Source organism: Triticum urartu, chromosome 2 (assembly GCF_003073215.2).
Source record: "Triticum urartu cultivar G1812 chromosome 2, Tu2.1, whole genome shotgun sequence".
NCBI lineage: Eukaryota > Viridiplantae > Streptophyta > Magnoliopsida > Poales > Poaceae > Triticum > Triticum urartu.
The window spans coordinates 315521364-315541629 of record NC_053023.1 but is presented as its reverse complement, the minus strand read 5'-3'; the positions used below and the strand labels follow the sequence as shown (position 1 = coordinate 315541629).

Below are 20266 nucleotides of genomic sequence, written 5' to 3'. Positions count from 1 at the left end.
AACTGTGCGTCTGAGGATGAAAGGAAACAAGAGTCAAGGGTGACACGATGTTTACCTAGGTTCGGGCCCTCTTGATGGAGGTAAAACCCTACGTCCTACTTGATTGTATTTGATGAGTATAGGGGTTACAAGAGTTGATCTACCACGAGATCGTAATGGCTAAACCCTAGACGTCTAGCCTATGTGATTTATTCTCAGCCCCTACGGACTAAACCCTCCAGTTTATATAGACACCGGAGGGGTCTAGGGTTGTACACTTGTACAGAGTCGGTTTACAGAGAAAGGAAATAATACATCCAAACGCTAAGCTTTCCATCCACGCCAAGGAGAGTCCCATCCGGACACGGGGAAAGGTCTTCTGCCTTGTATCTTCACGGCCCACCAGTCCAACCCATATCAAATTGTCCGGACACCTGAGGACCCCTTGGTTCAGGACTCTCTCAGTAGCCCCTGAACCAGTCTTCAATGACGACGTATACGTCTCGTTGATTGTCTTCGACATTGCAAGGCGGGTTCCTTCTTTGCGTACAAAGCAGTCTCTTGAACAAAAGATCTGTATCCGGCTCTGCATTATAGCTACAACCCTAAACAACAAGGGCATAATGTTTAATAAAGCATATCCTTTGACAGCTTTTTCGGTGAAACGTTACGTCTGGCCTTTTTATTATTTCTAACCGTTTTGTCCTCCCACTTCGTGTTTTGAGGTGTGGCCTTCACTGACACGTCTTATCAAAGCAGAGATCGTGCCCCCTTATTATGGGGTTTTCATCAATACTGGCCTGGGTAACCCAATCGTGCCGTTTGCACGATCCCTTGGGAATAGGTGAGTTTTAAGGCTAGTGGGGGGCGCTTGATATTCACTGCCTATATAAGCGGATAAATATCCATTCTTTACCCCACGCCTTCTTCCTTCCTCAGCCTTCTCGTCCTCGAGCTCCAGTGCCCAAGCTCTCAGCCCTTTCCACCACCCGACCCCTCCAACCATGGCCGGATCCGGCTCGCAGGGCAAGTGGATGGCTTCCTCCGTCATAGAGAGGAACATCAAGGAACTCCGAGAAGCGGGGTACTTGGAGGCGAACATCACGCACGGGCTCCCTGCCAAAAAACAGATCATCCCCACTCTGGAGCCGAATGAGAGGGTGGTGTTCACCCCTCACTTCCTTCGCGGTCTAGTGTTTCCTCTCCACCCCTTCATCCGCGGCCTCATGTTCTACCCTTCATTTATGGCCTCATGTTCTACTACGGGCTAGATTTCCATGATCTAGCCCCGAATTCCTTTCTCCACATTTCGGCGTTCATCGTCGTGTGCGAGGCACTCCTCCGCATTCCCCCCACTTCGGCCTATGGCTTAAGTTCTTGAACGTGAAGCCGAAGGTGGTTTGATGGGAAGCATGTAGACTGCGGAGGCGCCATGGTGAGCAAGCTTCCCAACGTCACCTGGCCAAAAGGGGCCTTCGTGGTGACTGTCAAGATATGGTAGCAAGAGTGGTTCTACATCACCGAACCCCGCGGCGCCAACTGGGCAGCCGCTCCTGAGTTTAGATCCGGACCCCCAATGTGGCTCGCATCGTCGATTAACAAGGGCTTGGATTGGGCATCGTTCGATGAGGTGATGACGCTGCAGAAGCGCATCAAAAATATGATGGAGAAGAACACCAGCCTTGCTGATGTGATCCAGGTGATGCTTTTTCGCCGGATTCTCCCCTGCCAGAGCCGGCCTCTCCACATGTGGGAGTTCAATCCGGCTGGCCCTCGGACCCTGCAATGATTCTTCGTCACGATGCATGAAGAGATCTGGAAGCTGCTTCTCAAGGCCCAGAAGTCGTGGCCAGAGACGACTGAAGACATCAGCCTCGACTATGCTCATCCGACCACTCCAGTAAGTTTTTTGATTTCCAAACATAACTTTAACTCGTAAATGAAAGGGTATGCTTAGTCTTTCATTCTCTTCTCAGGGCTGGACAAAGAAGGCAGAGCAGATCAAGTGTCCGGCTCCACTACCCGAAGACCCAGCCATTCCCCTGCTAACGAGGATGCTGGTTCCGGTGCCGTACCAAGCGCCGGAGAAGAAGACCAAGGAGAAGGGCTAGGAGGCCAAAAGTGGCCTCCGCCGTAAAGGTACTTCGGACGCTACGTCTGGAGATACTGAAGCTCCCTCCTCCCATGAGGGAGATGAAGACGAGGAAGAGGAGGAGAGCAATTCTCCCCTTAGGGGGGGGGGAGAAAAGGGCGGCCTCCGTGGACCTAGAGGCGGAGGTGTCCAAGAAGGGGAAGATTTCCCTTTCCGATGACTCGGACTCGGACGCTGAAGCCATCCCCGAGTGGCGCCCTAGGCTGAAGCCCCTGGCCGCATCGTAAGTGTCCAAGGATACCGCAGACATATTCGGTTTTTACGATTGTGATTTTAACACCTTTAAGTTTCATGTTGTAGTCCGGCTCGAGATCTCCCCCAACAATCATCATCCTCGGGGAACTCTCTGGAGCCGGAAATGGTGGAGAGCAAGACGCCTCCACGAGCTTCTCCGCCAAATGTTATGGATGACACCAAGGTGTTATCCCAAAGGACCTCTCCGAGCGAGGGAGAAGTGCGGAAGGTCGCCAAGACGGCGCCAAAGGGTAATGCCTCGGCCGCCGAGAACATTGGGGGTACAACCCCCATGGAAACTGATGACGGGAGGCCGGACCAGTCCGGTCCCCAGCCAAATACCACTCCGGAGACCCATACGGCTCCGGAGTCGAGCGAGAAACCCCCTTGGAAGGAGGGGGGAGTGCTGACTCCACCGGCGGCCTCCATCAATCCGGAGGCGCCGGACATTTTGATGGAAGCACTTCGACGTGCTTCCGTTGTGGAAGAGCACCGTACCCTAATGGGTACGGTGGTTGAGAAGGTTCGGTCCACAAAAAGTGGACTGAACGAAGCCTTCGCCAGCCTATTAACAGGCTTCGATGTATGTGATGTATTCTTAGTTGCTTTGTATATGAAAAAATATGCATGTGTATAGACAGTATCCCCCGAGGCTCTGTTTGGCTTTCACAAAGAAGGGCTATATAGAGGATCAAATAGTTATTCGCGGGAGATAATATACGTGTCTATGTTGATAAACAGGCTTCACTGTTAGCGGCAACCGCCCAGGCCACTGAAGTGGCCGAACTTAAGCAGAATTTGGAGCAGGCCGATGAAGAACTTGTCCGCACCAACAAGCGATTTGAGGAATCGCAAGGTATGGTTGGAAAAAATTGTTGACACACTTAAAGGAATATGTCGATGCGGAGTCTAATGTCCTATGTGGTTGATCATATTTTCAGATAGGGTGACCGAGGTCGAGGACCTAAAGAGCACCCTTGCCGAAGCCAAGGAGCAGGCATGGGCAAGCCAATTGACCGCTGACAAAGCGGCTGCGGCTTTAGAGGCCGAGCAAGTCACCCTCCGCAAGTATGAGGAGTGGGTGAAAGAAGTGGAGCAGGAGCTCCAAGATGCCGCCAACGTACAAGATCCTGCCGAGGGCACAAGATCATAGCTGAGGTACCAAGCTAAACGTCGAAGTCCACGCGAAACTACTAGCGATACCGGAGTCTCTCTGCAAATCATAATTTAAGCAAACGTGAGTACAAATGTACCCAGCAAGACTTACATCAGAACTAACTACATATGCATTGGTATCAACAAAGGGGTAGTGGAGTTTAACTGCAGCAAGCCAGCTTTGACTCAGTGGCTAACCTGAACTACGACTGCAAGCAACTCTTTTGAGGTGGCGCACACGAGTCCACATATTCACCATTCAATACACCACCATGGATCCGCTCCTGTCTCCCTAAGACAAGGCCATCCATAGCACTCACACTTATCTTGCGAGTTTTAGAGTATCCACTTCAAGTTATCTATGAACTGTACAGGCAACCCAGAAGTCCTTTACCGCGGACACGGCTATTCGAATAGATCATTTATAACCCTGCAGGGGTGTACTTATTCACACACGCTCTCGCCACTTACCACCGTGTACACATCGTCTATCTCGACAACCTTCAAGCGGAAGCCTAGCGAGGGAGTCGGCCACGACCTGACTAACCACACAAGTCTCTAGTCCAGGTTTATCGCCTATTCGGGTTCCATCCGCGAGGAGATCCGGCCGAAGTTTCGCTCACAGCCCCAAACGATGTGTACAGGGTTCCCGAGACACCAAATGGGCGCCCGGTACACCGTGCCATGGTGTATCTACCGCATCATAGCCCACCCCTAGGGTCAGCGCTACGCACAGCCGCCAACACATATCCTACAAACACCAGAAACTAGTTGCAACTCCTGGACAGAGGACAAGGGCAGTTAATAAGTCGAGAGGGTCCATTGGTTTCGGGCCCAATGCGTGGTAGTAGCTGTTCATGGATCACAAACACAGAACTCAGTTCCTAAGAATGGTTTCAATGAGACAACCCACCATGTACTCCTACATGGCCTCTCACCGCTACCTTTACCAAATCGTGTTCACACACTTAGCTCACACACAGTAGGACATGTTCATCACTATTCCAATTCATCCCCGATGAATCAGACCTGACTCAACTCTAAGCAGTAGCAGGCATGACAAAGAAGCATGAATGAGTAGGCACATCAGGGCTCAAACAACTCCTACTCATGCTAGTGGGTTTCATCTATTTACTGTGGCAATGACAGGTCATGCAGAGGATAAGGGGTTCAACTACTGCAGCAAGTAACAGATGAATCGTTGTTGTCCTAATGCAGTAAAAGAGAGCAGGAGCAAGAGAGTGGGATTGTATCGGAATGAACAAGGGGGTTTTGCTTGCCTAGCACTTTTGAAGATAGTATAGCTCTTCATCGGTGTCATCGAACTCATCGTCGAAACCACGTCTATCGAGAGGGGACAACTTCTGGCAATAAAGAAGGAAACACAATCAATGCAATGCAGCAATATGATGCATGCTCATGACATGGCAATATGCTGTTGATTGAACTAATGCAACTAGCAACCATACTACTTGGTTTGAACCCTAGGTTCAAATTCAAACCCCATATGTGCTTTCTTAAATGCCATTTAATTGAATTGTCCTAAACAGAGGATATAAGTTGCTCTAACATGCATACAAATGCCATAAACAGATTCTTTGGATTTTTCTGATCATTTTTCATATATAATTTATTTCATTCCGAGCTACGGTTGATTTTCTATGAATTTTTAGAAGTTTTAAACATTTTCTGAATATATATAAATCATTTAGATTTATTTAAAACCCAGAAAAACATTACTGCGCCAGCATGACGTCGGTGTGACGTCATCAGGTCAACAAGGGCTGACTAGGGTCAAACCTGACCCGTGGGTCCCACACATCAGTCTCACAGTGCCTGCTCGAGTCACAGACAGGTGGGACCGGTCAAAAGCCACGTCAGCAAAGTCAATGTTGACAAGTGGGCCCCACTGGGTTATGAACTAATATAAACAGAAAATTAAACTAAACTAAACAGGCACAGGGACCACATGGCAGTGGCACTAAGGGTGTTTAGCCGGGTCATTAGTGCTAACTAATCCGACGCCACGCCAGCAGTTGATGCCAGCGACCAAAGGCACGGCGGTGGCACGCCGGAGTTGCTCGTGACGGTGCTACAGGTGGTGATTTGCGGCGCGGTTTGGAGCTATGGCGAGCTGGCATCCGCGCGCATCTAGTGGAGCAATCAGTTTCACTGGGGGCGACCTAAATCGACGGCGGCGAGCTCAAAGGCGGCGGCCGAAGTTCGGACATCGATGGAAACGGGGCTACGGAGCACCAGGGGAGGAGCTGGTGAGTGCATCGTGCTCCTAGGGGTGCGCTGGGCACGCTGATGAGCTCGGACGCGGGTGGCAGCAGCTGTGGCTGCGGTGGCTCCATGGACGGTGGCAGCGAGCTTCGGCCGAGGTGGAAAACATGGCTAGAGGACGAACGCGTCGACGGGGAGAGGGGCGAGGGGCGTAGGAGCTCTCAACGGTTCCGCAGGGTTGGTCAGTGGACTCGGGGAGGGGCCAGAGCAAGCGGGGCGGCGATGGAGATCTCCGGCGCCGGGAGGTTGAAGAAAACGGCATGGAGGCGCTCGGGGGCGTCCGGCGTTGCACAACTCAACGAGGAGGAAGAGGGGTACTAGGCGGAGCTCTTGGGCATCTCAGGGCGTCGCCGGGATGGCGGTGTCCACGGTGGTGGCGAGCGGTGCGACGAAGGCGTTCGGGCGGGAAGAACAGAGGAGGGGGAGAGCATTCGGGGGAGAGAGAGGGAGAGCCAGACGGCTCTGGGGATCGTGTGGCGTCGTCCGGACGCGTCGAAGAGGAGCCAGGTAGGCAGGGAGGGAGGAGGTGGCCGGGCGCGTGCCGGTGCGCGGTGGCCACACGCCTCGCGTCCTTCTGGCGCGAGGTGGGAGACGGTGGCGGCTCTGGTGGGCTGGTCCAGATAAGTGGGCAACCAGGTGGGCTGTGCAGGTAACCTCAGGTGGGTTCTCTCTCTCTCTCTCTCTCTCTCTCTCTCTCTCTCTTTTCTAATTCTTTTCTGTTTTTCTATTTCTCTGCTTTATGTTTGCAAATAAAATACCAACCAAAACACTTTGGTTAATTTTGTAAATTTTTGTGAGGAATATTTGAATTATTTTCAAACCACACAATAAATTTCAGAATATTTGGAGCAACCAATATTTAATGGTAACTTTTAAACTCCAACTGAAATACCATAATGATTTAATTCAATGACCAAAATTTCCTGGAAAAATATGCATCATCTCTGGTAGAGGCTTTCACCTTTTTCCATAAATCATGAACATTTTAAAAGGATATTTTGAGGTCATTGAAAATATTTTGGTTGAACCTATTTGAATTGCATTTGTGCTAGGGTTTATCAATCCCCATTTCAAATTTATTAAATTTAAACATGATGACATGAATGCTTATGAAACTAATTGCAATCAATCTCTAGGGCTGTGACAACTCACCCCCATTAAACAGGAATCTCGTCCCAAGATTCAAGACGTAAAGTAAGAAGACAGAGGGGTCACAAAACTATCACAGTCTTCATGATCCAATTGCCCTTCTTAAAGATGTCGACTCCTTGTGTCATATTGATCTTGGCATCTTTGCTTGCGAGATCTTCATCCATGCGATGACGATGGAAAGAAACTCTACTAGGATTGATCTTCTCGAAGATCGAGCTATACAAAATCAACTCGCGGAGTGAGATGTTGAAACATCTCGAGTTGAGACACAAAACACATCGAGAGGGATGGAAGAACAAACGACGGGATTTGATTTGGTGGGCAACAATTCCACGCTTAGAAAGATGGTGGATGGTGTCAAGGTGGCGAGGAAATAATTGCCATGATCCCGTAATGGGGCACCTTGGCAAAGGTGACTCGTTGGATTGTTCCCTTAAGTGGCAAAAAGAATTACTTTTGATCCATAGATCATTGAAACTCTTCATACCAGCTTAAGGCAATTTACAATTGATCGTTTGAAAGAGCTCGAAGAAATGTCATACTCGGACTAGGATGGATGATGTAGACTACCTTGTTGAAGACAACGCAATGGATGACTTTTGCTTATCACCAGAAATGTATGGGACCCATGGTAAGTCCACTTTTGAAGATGATCCACTACACCACAACACTTGATTGGGGGCAGTTAACTGCTGGGAGAAATACCCAACCAAGGGCAAATAAACTGCCAGGACAATAATTTCTGCTGGTACAAGCATCTTAGGGCAAGCAAACTGCTGGGAGAACTCAAGCAACGAGGGCACATGAACTGCCGGTACAATCTAGGGCCCATCATCTGCCGGAAAAACTAGAAAACGACCCATATTCTGCCGGGACCGCCTTTGGCGCGACAATGAAAAGTTTGGGCCCTAAGCGCTCGCTAGGGTGACAAAGAATTTGGCCCAAAAGAAACTTAGACGCGCCGGCCCTCCGCACCATACCACACACATCGCTGGCCCCCAAATCCCAATCCACCCGTGCCCTACACCAGAGCGCCGCCGCCCCCAACCATCCGACCTTCCGCCGCCGGCCGTCCTCTAGCCATCGCCATCCCCAAATCACCAGATCGCCGATGCCCCCGACCATCTGATCCCTCCGCTGTCACCCCCAACACCGCAGCCCCTCCCGTCGCCCCAACCGGATCCACCACCGCCATCGCCCCCACCACCGCAGCCCGTCCACCGCCCCAACCAATGCACCGCTGCGGCCTCCACCCAGACCACTGACGCCGTCGCCCCCCACCATCGTAGCTCCTCTGCCGCCCCAAGCACCCACTGTTGCTTCCTCCACCCAGACCACTGCCGCCGTCGCCCCCAACCACAACAGAGCGGCACTGCCGAGCTCCAATTGACACGGAGCATCACATCGCCGAGCCACTCCACCGGTGACCATCCTCCTTTGCTGTACGCCGTCGTTTATCAGCTACCACCCTCCTCGCGAGCTTCCTCCCCCAAGTTGGCCCTCCGCACAAGCTCACCCAAGCACCAAGGAGCTCCTCCGGTAAGCTGCACCTTCTCCACAGTTCATGCCTTCACTAGATTATGATTTCTTGAAGCAAACACAGGAACTTTCTGTTGCTAATTTTTGCTTGTATTGATCTGTTGGGAGCCTTTATGTACTTTATACAGATGCAGTTTATGTTGCTACAATTTTTGCTTGTATTGATCTGTTGGGAGTCTTTATGTACTTTATAATGATTCACATGTAATAATTGCAGTATTAGTCAATGTTCAAGAAATCGTTAACTGGTAGCTGCTCGGTCAGTTTAGGAGTAGCGATTAATCGATGAATCAGCCTATTAACTGGATTAATCGGTCGACCATTAATCGGTAGATTGAATAGAAACTTGCCAACATATATCTAGATTTTTTAATGTATTATACCATACTCTCATGCTCCCAGCTATGTAGTATACCAAAATATGCTGCCATACACATATGAAAAGCATAGAGAGGAGGTAAAATTATTAATCCTATATATTAAGGAGCGGCATGGGGCCGGAAGGGGTTATGTGCCAAAATTTTGGGCTTTGTTTGCCCACCCATTAATGAGTCACCACGGATTAATTGACATGACAACTGATTAATCGGTCTAACTGGCCAATTAATTGGCCTGACAAGTTAACAGGACGAATAGGTGTTATTCGATTCGTCCATGCTATGAGTAGTGATTAACTGGCCCGTTAACTGATTAATCGGGTGAATTATTGAATAGTGGTATTAGTGAAGGAACAACACCAGGAGACAACCCACTGGCCAAGGAGCGCACTTATATCATCAGTATCTACTGAAACATTAGTGACCACAGTAGTAAATTATATATGGTCGTGTCAACTGCAGTCTAGTCGTAGATTTGAAGTTTGGTCATCGTTCATATTGATGTGAGTACACCATGACCACCCCCTGGAGTGCACCAAAATGACGAGTCATAACTGCTTCTTGTGCGAGCTTACTTTGTTCATTTCAATATAATATATGGTAGATTACTCTTCTTACCATGGTATTTTAGTTTGATGTTAGATTAGACTATGTGACAGCATTAGCATGTTACCTCCTTGCCCCAACCAGCGTTGCCTTGCCTCTACTTCCTTGCCTGAGTAGTGCCGTGTACGTCCTCTACATCATCGCCAGAGCAGCACCACATCCTCTGCTTCTTAATCATCGGTGATATTTCTTTGCTATTCCCATGATATATATAATGATATTCTTACTACTATTTTAGTGTTTGCATTTCCTGAAATGACATGCTTCAATTCACTCTTTCTTCTGTGCTAGATTGTATTCCTGGTTTGTATTATATTTCTCCTTGCCTGTACTAGTTAATAATGGTATGCATTTTGTTATTAGATTTTTCCCTATTAATAGAAGTACACTTTCTTTCGTATGTTATACGATGTATTGCATGGCCTTACAAGCATGTAAGCTTAGGTCCTATGATTAAATATACAATGACTATCATGGTTGATTGCTTAAAACTCTTTTGCTTCTATGTATGCAGTTGGAAGTCAGTTAATGGCAAATGAAGCAATGGGTTGCGACCACAAGCAAGCTGAGGAGGTAACATACATGTTTTCTTGGCTGAATATTTACATTAGTGTGTACTATTAAGGACAGATAGTAATGCTTTGCTCATTTGGTTGCTACATGGTTAACTTGTGTCCAGGAAACTTGAGCTCCTGATTCCAGTATATATTATTAATTATAATTCAAACAGATCATTATAGTTCTTTAGAAGTGTGCTTTTGTGTCCATCAGCCATGAATTTGTAGAGAGGTCAGTTGAATAAATATGGTTACAAATATAAACTTCAATTGGTTCATCTTTCTTTCATGTACACGATAGACTCTACCATGTAGAGAAATGATTTTCATTGGATTCCACGCTCACAACTTTCATTTGATTCATTTCTCATAACTGGATCCTCTTTCTTTCATGTACATGAAGTATTTCAGCTTGTTTGTTTGTCAAAAGCCTTGGTTTATTTTTCTAGGCTAATTCAAGTTGTTGTGCGAGATGTAGGAAAGTGAACCAATAAAAAATATTTATTGAACCAAATGTTCCTAGTGTTTCACTGGATTTGTAAATCCGTGGTCTTGTCCACTATTCAGATACTCCCTTCGTCCCAAAACACGTCTCATAACTTTAGTACAACTTTATACTAAAGTTAGTACAAAGTTGATACACTTATTTTGGGATGGAGGTCGTACCATTTTAGGGGACCTTCGTTTGTAACTTGTCCAACAAAAGCATGGAACCAGGAAACTAAACAACTCCCCATTAAAAGATCCTGAAATATATGCTCCAGCTAGTTCCCCTCTTATTTTTTGTAGCCAGCGAATCATTTATGTAACTCAACTTTAATAGCTCCTGCAAAGAGGGAGCAGAAATTAAAAGGCTTGTTTGTGCAATGCTTCATTGAAAATCACAATACTCCCAATACACCCCTTCATCAGATTCTTCAATAGGAGAAATGTAGTTCAGCTTCTGTTCTGGATGTAGGAAGCCTGTAAGCATCGTTGTCATCATTGCTCTAAGGAACACGGTACCACGCAAAACCACAAAATGATATCATCATTTATAGATGTCCAGATTCATTATCCTATTATGTTGTGCCAACTTCATATAGGAACTCAAAATAAATCAACTTATATCCAAGGTCAGTCTCAATATCAGGGCCAACTAGAGACTGCACTAGCACACTGAATCTGCAGGTTCCAATACTAATGTTTAATTGTATTACTTTGAAGAAGCCAAGGTATACGACATACGAAATTTTAAGAAGCACAGCTAAACACTTGATGCGTTCTGGTAGAGAAATAGTACCAAGTGAAAATAAGATGCTATAATTTTGCATATGTGCTTGTTCAGTACAGTAGCTTCAAAATTTGCTTGTTTAATGTTCAGTGTGTGATCGTGACCTTGTGCTTGTGCTTCAAAATGTAGAAAACAATCAAAATGGTCATCAATTCTGTTCACTTTACTTTGGTACAGGGATAGCCTCACTTTTGTTGTACAAGATAGGCACACCTACTTGCTGTTAGTATTTGTACAGACTTTGCACACTATATCTGGATGAGAAGTAAGATAAGCTTGCTACTGTCAAGATGATAAAAAATGGACATGTTGATGTCCAGGATATGTTCTCTACTAAAGTAGAGATTACTCTAGAGATGTTACTAGTTGCTCTATGTTTCAGAACATATGTGGCTGTTGTATGTCGGCATGCGGACATTGTATGTGATTGTTGTAACATCTTCCCGTTAATATTTGTACAGACTTTGCACACTACATTTTGATGAGAAGATAAGCTTGCTACTATTAAGATGATAAAAAATGGACATGTTGATGTCCAGGACATGTTCTCTACTATAGAAGAGATTACTCAAGAGATGTTACTGGTTGCTCTATATTTTAGAACATATGCGGCTGTTATATGCGATTGTTGTAACATCTTCATTGAGTTTTGACTGCAACTATTATATGTAACATCTTCTGATCTATTGCAGGTTTCCCAAAGCTGCACAAGTTCACTAAGGTTTGGAAGATCTTTAAGCTGCTGAAGATTTGGAAGACCTAAAATTAAGTTGGTGGAGTGATAATGACCTGTGTCTTGTTTGTTGAACTTGAGACTTTCTCTGCTCATTTTGGTGGTTGTTAATTAGCTCATTTAGGTTGTGTGGCACACATCTAGAAACATATGTACATATCTAGTGGCACTACTTTATTTTTGTTGTGTGGCAAACATATATATGTACTTCTTTTGTGGCACAACCTCTTTATATATGGTCGTTATGATTATCGAATGAAGTTTAAGGTTTTCGATGAGGCCTATATGTTACTTTGAAGTGCATGTATAAATTTTGTGCTATGTCCTGATTACGTAGATATATATATATATAGAATGGATGGATATTACATAATAGGGATGCCTAGAACATTTCGCTAGTGAAGTCAACAAGCTGGCATAATATCTGCCGGGTGAACATGCTTGTACAGGCGGTTTAACTGCCGGTAATTGCAGTTGCACGTGCTCTGAACAATCTGCCGGGAGAAAACGAACTGCCGGCAAATACATGTGTCAAGGCAGAAAAACTACCGGGAGAAGTTTATCTGCCAGGAGGAGTAATCCCCGACAGCCGTTCTCGTGGCGGTTCTATCTGCCGAGAGAACCACAGTCCCGGCAGTTTGTCTGCCCTTTAAAGAGGCTTCTCCCGGTAGTTTTTCTGTCCTTACATCAGTGTTGTGGTGTAGTGATCCTTGAAAACAACTGCTGAGAAGGACAAACCATGGGAAATTGGCACAATGGGGTGCAAGCTGGGAACAAAATGCAAATGTTGGGAATGTTCCAATCATCATATCTGCCTAAGATTCAGATCTGGTTGGAAACAGGATATTTCAGACAGCCTGTATGGAAAAGAAATTTTGCAACACAAACCGACGAGACGGAGTTGCGAGATTCTCGGGGAATGAACCACGATAGCAAGCTCCAAAACATGAGCTGGTTCTGCTACATACATGTGAACACATTGTCCCAGACAAGCATGATCATGTAGTAGTCTTATACTAAAACACTACCGAGTTCAGGTGGGGCACCATCAACGAGGATATCGAAGTCTTGTGCATAAACTAGTATTCGTACAGCAACTCCTTTTCCTTGAGCAAATCAATCAGTGGCTTGTGGTGCTAGGGAATACATATGGGCTGAAGGTTGCAAGTCTTCAAACCATAGAATACTTCGCACATATGCAGGACTGACTTGGGATGGTTCCGAAGGAAGCAAAAACAAGCTTTCTCGAATTCACGACGGCAACTTACATCAAATGCACGTGAATTAGCGGAGGTCACTCCTTTCATCCAAACATATACCTCATGAACGGAATATGAAGGCAATGCTTACAAAGTTTCCAATACTAGTGTAATGTTCAACATGAATCATGGGGGAGACAAAATGCTGCTAATGGGCTCAACAACAACTCATCGGAGCTTCCATATCACTGGACTTCCACCATCATGTAAACACGGTGATAGCATTGGTCAGACCAAAGATGTAATGGTGTATGCTCGAGGGATCAACTACGAGTAAGACAACATTACGAACATCGTTGGTTCTGATTTGAGTTGACGATAGCCCATACTCAAGTCAAAGTTTTGACAAGGCAATAGATCCAACAACTGATCACGAGGACCAATCAATGGAGATATCATCGTTCTTCAACACACACACACACACACAAAAAGATATCCCTTAACATCAACTAAGTCAGACAAGCTTTATCTTCCAACTCTCCAAGTTGTTGTTTGGCTTAACCAACTAGCTCAGGGTATCCAACACAGATTCTTGGTGAATGGGTGGTTTGGAGGAAAAACAAACATGATCACGAACTCAGCATAGCGGTCAGGTGACAACCTGGTAATACTTTCGATAAGATATTCGGAAAATCATGAACCACCGATATGTTACTAAACTCGAGAACATTCTTGCTTTTCAGGGCAAGACGATGGGACCAAGAGAGTGATGGATTGCCACAATCCTATCTCATTGATCGAAGAGTGCACCGAAAATACGGGCTAGGTAGCACGATCCATCTTAGGATGATGATTCAATAACCAACACGCTAAGAATGAAATTATTGTCCATTAGCTACCAAGCAACGGGGTTGCTAGTAGTATTGATTTCACACATCATGGTTCACTTGCCGGCATTCCAGTTGCGACAACACGGGACCAAGGAATGAAAAATGATGGCAAGAAGTATCACTACGTCAAGAATTCATGAGAGATGGTGCAATTCTCATGACATCCTGACATAAAGGGGGTAATACTCTAGGTAGAACAGAACAAAAGCTAGATTGGCATTTTGATCTACGGAACACAACTGCTTTGACCAGTCCAAGAAATGGACGAGGTACTAGAGTTTGTTTCTCCTAGTCATTCCGGAATAGAATGGCTTGACGGACCACAAGAATAATAGGCATCGTTGAACGAATGCATGCATACTCTTGACTATCAATTGATATCTGAAGGTCAGGAAACAACTAAAGAGGGACAACTCAAAGGAACATATAACTTTCTGAGTTGTGGATGCATAAATTAACATGTCGAACGAGTTCAACATATTTCTTCCGGATAACCCATGTAGAGAGGTAGGGTTGGCAGAGTCACAAGTATAATGGAGAACTCATCAAGAGCACTCTAGTTGTGATCTTTTGGTTCAAAGAACTTCCGCCAAGGATGGTTCATGGTATCTGGAAGAATGATATACCATGGACCTCGAGGACTATCACAGGGGTTACTAATTATCCTAAAGGAACTAGCAAGCACTATCAACATGAATTAAGTAAGGTGAATCTCGGGTTCAAGAACCCAGGAATAGAATACCTACTAACTAATAACATCACGGGATGCTTTCGAGAATGATGGCCAGAATCATCACACGGGGAACACAAAACAGAGTAGATTACTAGGTGATCCCTAAAACACCTAGGGTCATAATAATAGCTCCAACATATATGTCGAGGCAACAGAGTACCTCAACTCACCGATTAGTGCGATTAATCTGGCCCAAATGGACATCAGGAACATGGAAAGGATTTGCAAATGCATCAGACTGTTTTAGAAACCTGGGATGACTCGAACAGCATAACGGCTGTAAAAGCTCAGAAAAAGATTGGAAACATTCACGAGGATTTGCATAGTCACTTAACAACATCATATCAAGGTTCTGGTTCAACTGAGAACATACTAAAAGTAGTAGAAACTGAACTGAGGCCTGGAACCAACAATCCTAAGATTCTACGGATTAGCAACACGTGATCCTGATAGAAAGATGAGAAGCCTAGTTCTTAAACCCCGTAGAAAAGAAGAGGATGACTCAGATCAGAAGGCATAAGGTAAAGGAGTAAAAAGAGCCTTACGTTCCCTTCCACAATCAATTCCCCTACATAACTAAAGCATTTCTAGACTCAACTTCGACCAGTTTGGCTTGGTAATCCTACAGGCAGTCAGGCTCCGATACCAAAGCTGTCAGGACCCCGATTCCAAGTCACATCGACGTAACACCTCATATCACTTTGCGGCCTCACGCACGGTATTCCCACGGGTGTCGCCTTACCATGGCCCGGGACCGTTTACGCCTTTTGGCTCACGTATATGATAGTGTCGCTAGCATCCATATGACAGAGAACCCGGGCCGACATGGCTAGTCGTGAACCCAAAGCGGCACCAACCTATGGGGACAGGCATACATGAATCACATCGAGCATGTCGGTTATCAGCGTGTGAATCTGGGCTGTAGCACTGGGCTAACAGGACTCCGGGAACCCGGGCTGTCGCAGGCTAGGCAGGACTCCGGATGTCACTGCGTGAGGGATAGACACATGAACAAAGTGAAACACATGCCGGCCAGTCAAGTGTCCTGAGCAGTAGTGCTGGGCTAGCAGGACTCCGGTGAACCGGGCTGTAGCGGACTACTATGGCTCATGGAAGCACTAGACTACATTTCCCCATAAGAGAGGCTGCCAAGGATAAACAACTAGATTGTCGGATCCCACACATACCAAGCATTTCAATCATACACACAATATGCTCGATATGTGTAAATACAACATGGCATCACAACATAACTCTATAACTTAGGTATTCATTCATTATGCTCTGAGGAGCGAGATATTACAAACATTGGTCTCATGACCCAATAATCATAGAATACAAATCAAAGCACATGTGGAAGCTTAACATGTCTGAGTACAGACATCTAAAAATGGAAAAATCTAAGAAGCCTGACTATCTGCCAGATCCTGCCAAGGGCACAAGATCGTAGCCGAGGTATCAAGCTAAACATCGAAGTCCACGCGAAACTACTAGCGAGACTGAAGTCTCTCTGCAAAACATAATTTAAGCAAACGTGAGTACAAATGTACCCAGCAAGACTTACATCAGAACTAACTACATATGCATTGGTATCAACAAAGGGGTAGTGGAGTTTAACTGCAGCAAGCCAGCTTTGACTCAGTGGCTAACCTGAACTACGACTGCAAGCAACTCTTTTGAGGTGGCGCACACGAGTCCACATATTCACCATTCAATACACCACCATGGATCCGCTCCTGTCTCCCTAAGACAAGGCCATCCATAGCACTCACACTTATCTTGCGAGTTTTAGAGTATCCACTTCAAGTTATCTATGAACTGTACAGGCAACCCAGAAGTCCTTTACCGCGGACACGGCTATTCGAATAGATCATTTATAACCCTGCAGGGGTGTACTTATTCACACACGCTCTCGCCACTTACCACCGTGTACACATCGTCTATCTCGACAACCTTCAAGCGGAAGCCTGGCGAGGGAGTCGGCCACGACCTGACTAACCACACAAGTCTCTAGTCCAGGTTTATCGCCTATTCGGGTTCCATCCGTGAGGAGATCCGGCCGAAGTTTCGCTCACAGCCCCAAACGATGTGTATAGGGTTCCCGAGACACCAAATGGGCGCCCGGTACACCGTGCCATGGTGTATCTACCGCATCATAGCCCACCCCTAGGGTCAGCGCTACGCACAGCCGCCAACACATATCCTACAAACACCAGAAACTAGTTGCAACTCCTGGACAGAGGACAAGGGCAGTTAATAAGTCGAGAGGGTCCATTGGTTTCGGGCCCAATGCGTGGTAGTAGCTGTTCATGGAGCACAAACACAGAACTCAGTTCCTAAGAATGGTTTCAATGAGACAACCCGCCATGTACTCCTACATGGCCTCTCACCGCTACCTTTACCAAATCGTGTTCACACACTTAGCTCACACACAGTAGGACATGTTCATCACTATTCCAATTCATCCCTGATGAATCAGACCTAACTCAACTCTAAGCAGTAGCAGGCATGACAAACAAGCATGAATGAGTAGGCACATCAGGGCTCAAACAACTCCTACTCATGCTAGTGGGTTTCATCTATTTACTGTGGCAATGACAGGTCATGCCGAGGATAAGGGGTTCAACTACCGCAGCAAGTAACAGATGAATCATTGTTGTCCTAATGCAGTAAAAGAGAGCAGGAGAAAGAGAGTGGGATTGTATCGGAATGAACAAGGGGGTTTTGCTTGCCTGGCACTTCTGAAGATAGTATAGCTCTTCATTGGTGTCATCGAACTCATCGTCGAAACCACGTCTATCGAGAGGGGACAACTTCCGGCAATAAAGAAGGAAACACAATCAATGCAATGCAGCAATATGATGCATGCTCATGACATGGCAATATGCTGTTGATTGAATTAATGCAACTAGCAACCATATTAAATGAAGTTGGTTTGAACCCAAGGTTCAAATTCAAACGCCATATGTGCTTTCTTAAATGCAATTTAATTGAATTGTCCTAAACAGAGGATATAAGTTGCTCTAACATGCATGCAAATGCCATAAACAAATTCTTTGGATTTTTCTGATCATTTTTCATATATAATTTATTTCATTCTGAGCTATGGTTGATTTTCTATGAATTTTTAGAAGTTTTAAACATTTTCTGAATATAAATAAATCATTTAGATTTATTTAAAATCCAGAAAAGCATTACTGCGCCAGCATGACATTGGTGTGACATCATCAGGTCAACAGGGGCTGACCAGGGTCAAACCTGACCCGTGGGTCCCACACGTCAGTCTCACAATGCCTGCTCGAGTCACAAACAGGTGGGACCGGTCAAAAGCCACGTCAGCAAAGTCAATGCTGACAAGTGGGTCCCACTGGGTTATGAACTAATATAAACAGCAAATTAAACTAAACTAAACAGGCACAGGGCCCACATGGCAGTGGCACTAAGGGTGTTTAGCCGGGTCATTAGTGCTATCTAATCCGGTGCCACGTCAGCAGTTGACGCCGGCGACCAAAGGCACGGCGGTGGCATGCCGGAGTTGCTCGGGACGGTGCTACAGGCGGTGATTTCCGGTGCGGTTTGGAGCTACGACGAGCTAGCGTCCGCGCGCATCTAGTGGAGCAATCAGTTTCACTGGGGGCGACCTAAATCGACGGCAGCGAGCTCAAAGGGGGCTGCCGGAGTTCGGACATCGATGGAAACGGGGCTATAGAGCACCAGGGGAGGAGCTGGTGAGTGCATCGTGCTCCTAGGGGTGCGCTGAGCGCGCTGATGAGCTCGGACGCGGGTGGCAATAGCACTGGCTGCAGCGGTGCCATGGACGACGGCAGCGAGCTTCGGCCGAGGTGGAAAACATGGCTAGAGGACGAACGCGTCGATGGGGAGAGGGGCGAGGGGCGTAGGAGCTCACAGCGGTTCCGCAGGGTTGGTCAGTGGGTTCGGGAGGGGCCGGAGCAAGCGGGGCGGCGATGGAGATCTCTGGCGTCGGGAGGTTGAAGAAAACGGCATGGAGGCGCTCGGGGGCGTCCGGCATTGCACAGCTCGACGAGGAGGAAGAGGGGTACTAGGCGGAGCTCTTAGGCATCTCAGGGCGTCGCCGGGATGGCGGTGTTCGCAGTGGTGGCGAGCGGTGGCGACGGAGGCGTTCGGGCGGGAAGAACAGAGGAGGGGGAGATCGTTCGGGGGAGAGAGAGGGAGAGCCAGACGGCTCTGGGGATCGCGTGGCGTAGTCCGGACGCGTCGAGGAGGAGCTAGGCAGGCACGCAGGGAGGGAGGAGGTGGCCGGGCGCGTGCCGGTGCGCGGTGGCCACACGCCTCGCGTCCTTCTGGTGCGAGGTGGGATGCGGTGGCGGCTCTGGTGGGCTGGGCCAGATAAGTGGGCCACCAGGTGGGCTATGCAGGTAACCTTAGGTGGGTTCTCTCTCTCTCTCTCTCTCTCTCTCTCTTCTAATTCTTTTCTGTTTTTCTATTTCTCTTCTTTATGTTTGCAAATAAAATACCAACCAAATCACTTTGGTTAATTCTGTAAATTTTTGTGAGGAATATTTGAATTATTTTCAAACCACACAATAAATTTTAGAATATTTGGAGCAACCAATATTTAATGGTAACTTTTAAACTCCAACTCAAATACCATAATGATTTAATTCAATGACCAAAATGTCCTGGAAAAATATGCATCATCTCTGGTAGAGGCTTTCACCTTTTTCCATAAATCATGAACATTTTAAAAGGATATTTTGAGGTCATTGAAAATATTTTGGTTGAACCTATTTGAATTGCATTTGTACTAGGGTTTATCAATCCCCATTTCAAATTTATTAAATTTAAACATGATGACATGAATGCTTATGAAACTAATTGCAATCAAACTCTAGGGCTGTGACAACCGAGTCCCGTGCGGCTCGCGAGGAGATCAAGCAAGCCGTATAGATAGCGGCCGGTAAGCCCTTTCTTTTATAGAGTATTTTTGGCGGTCGGAGATATGCCTTACTTAATCGACTATGGAGTTCTCCAGACGCCTTTGCTGATCTCCCATGGAGTGCGGCCGATGCCACACAGTATTTTCGGGCCCAAGAAGGGAACGCAATGGAGAAGCTCTTCTGGTCGCAGTACCTGGCGTCGGAGCGGCCAGCGCTGCTAAACAACCAGATGATTCAGCTGGCGGAGCTGCATAGGATGTCCGGTTTGGCCATGAAGGACCTTATAGTCTGGCTATGGCAGCCGGACCCATTCCTAGCAGTTACTTCGGTCTGGTCAAGCGGCTCGGCGATGCCTTTCCCCGAGTTGAGGTTGTGAAGCGCTCAGCGTGCATAGAGGGCACGCGGATGGCCTTTCCCGTGTCATGATGCACTGGGCGAAGATGAAGGCCGCCGTTGTGGCCGTTGAGGGTCCACCTGAGGGC

General features: G+C 46.7%; 1 long non-coding RNA gene across 1 annotated transcript; it reads left to right on the top strand.

Annotated features, from left to right (window-relative positions):
- The first annotated feature begins 7933 nt into the window (after window positions 1–7933).
- Window positions 7934–12327, top strand: LOC125541499. The gene is made up of 3 exons (XR_007297559.1): window positions 7934–8497; window positions 9995–10053; window positions 12003–12327. It is a non-coding gene; the product is annotated as an uncharacterized LOC125541499 (long non-coding RNA).
- The last annotated feature ends 7939 nt before the right edge of the window (window positions 12328–20266 follow it).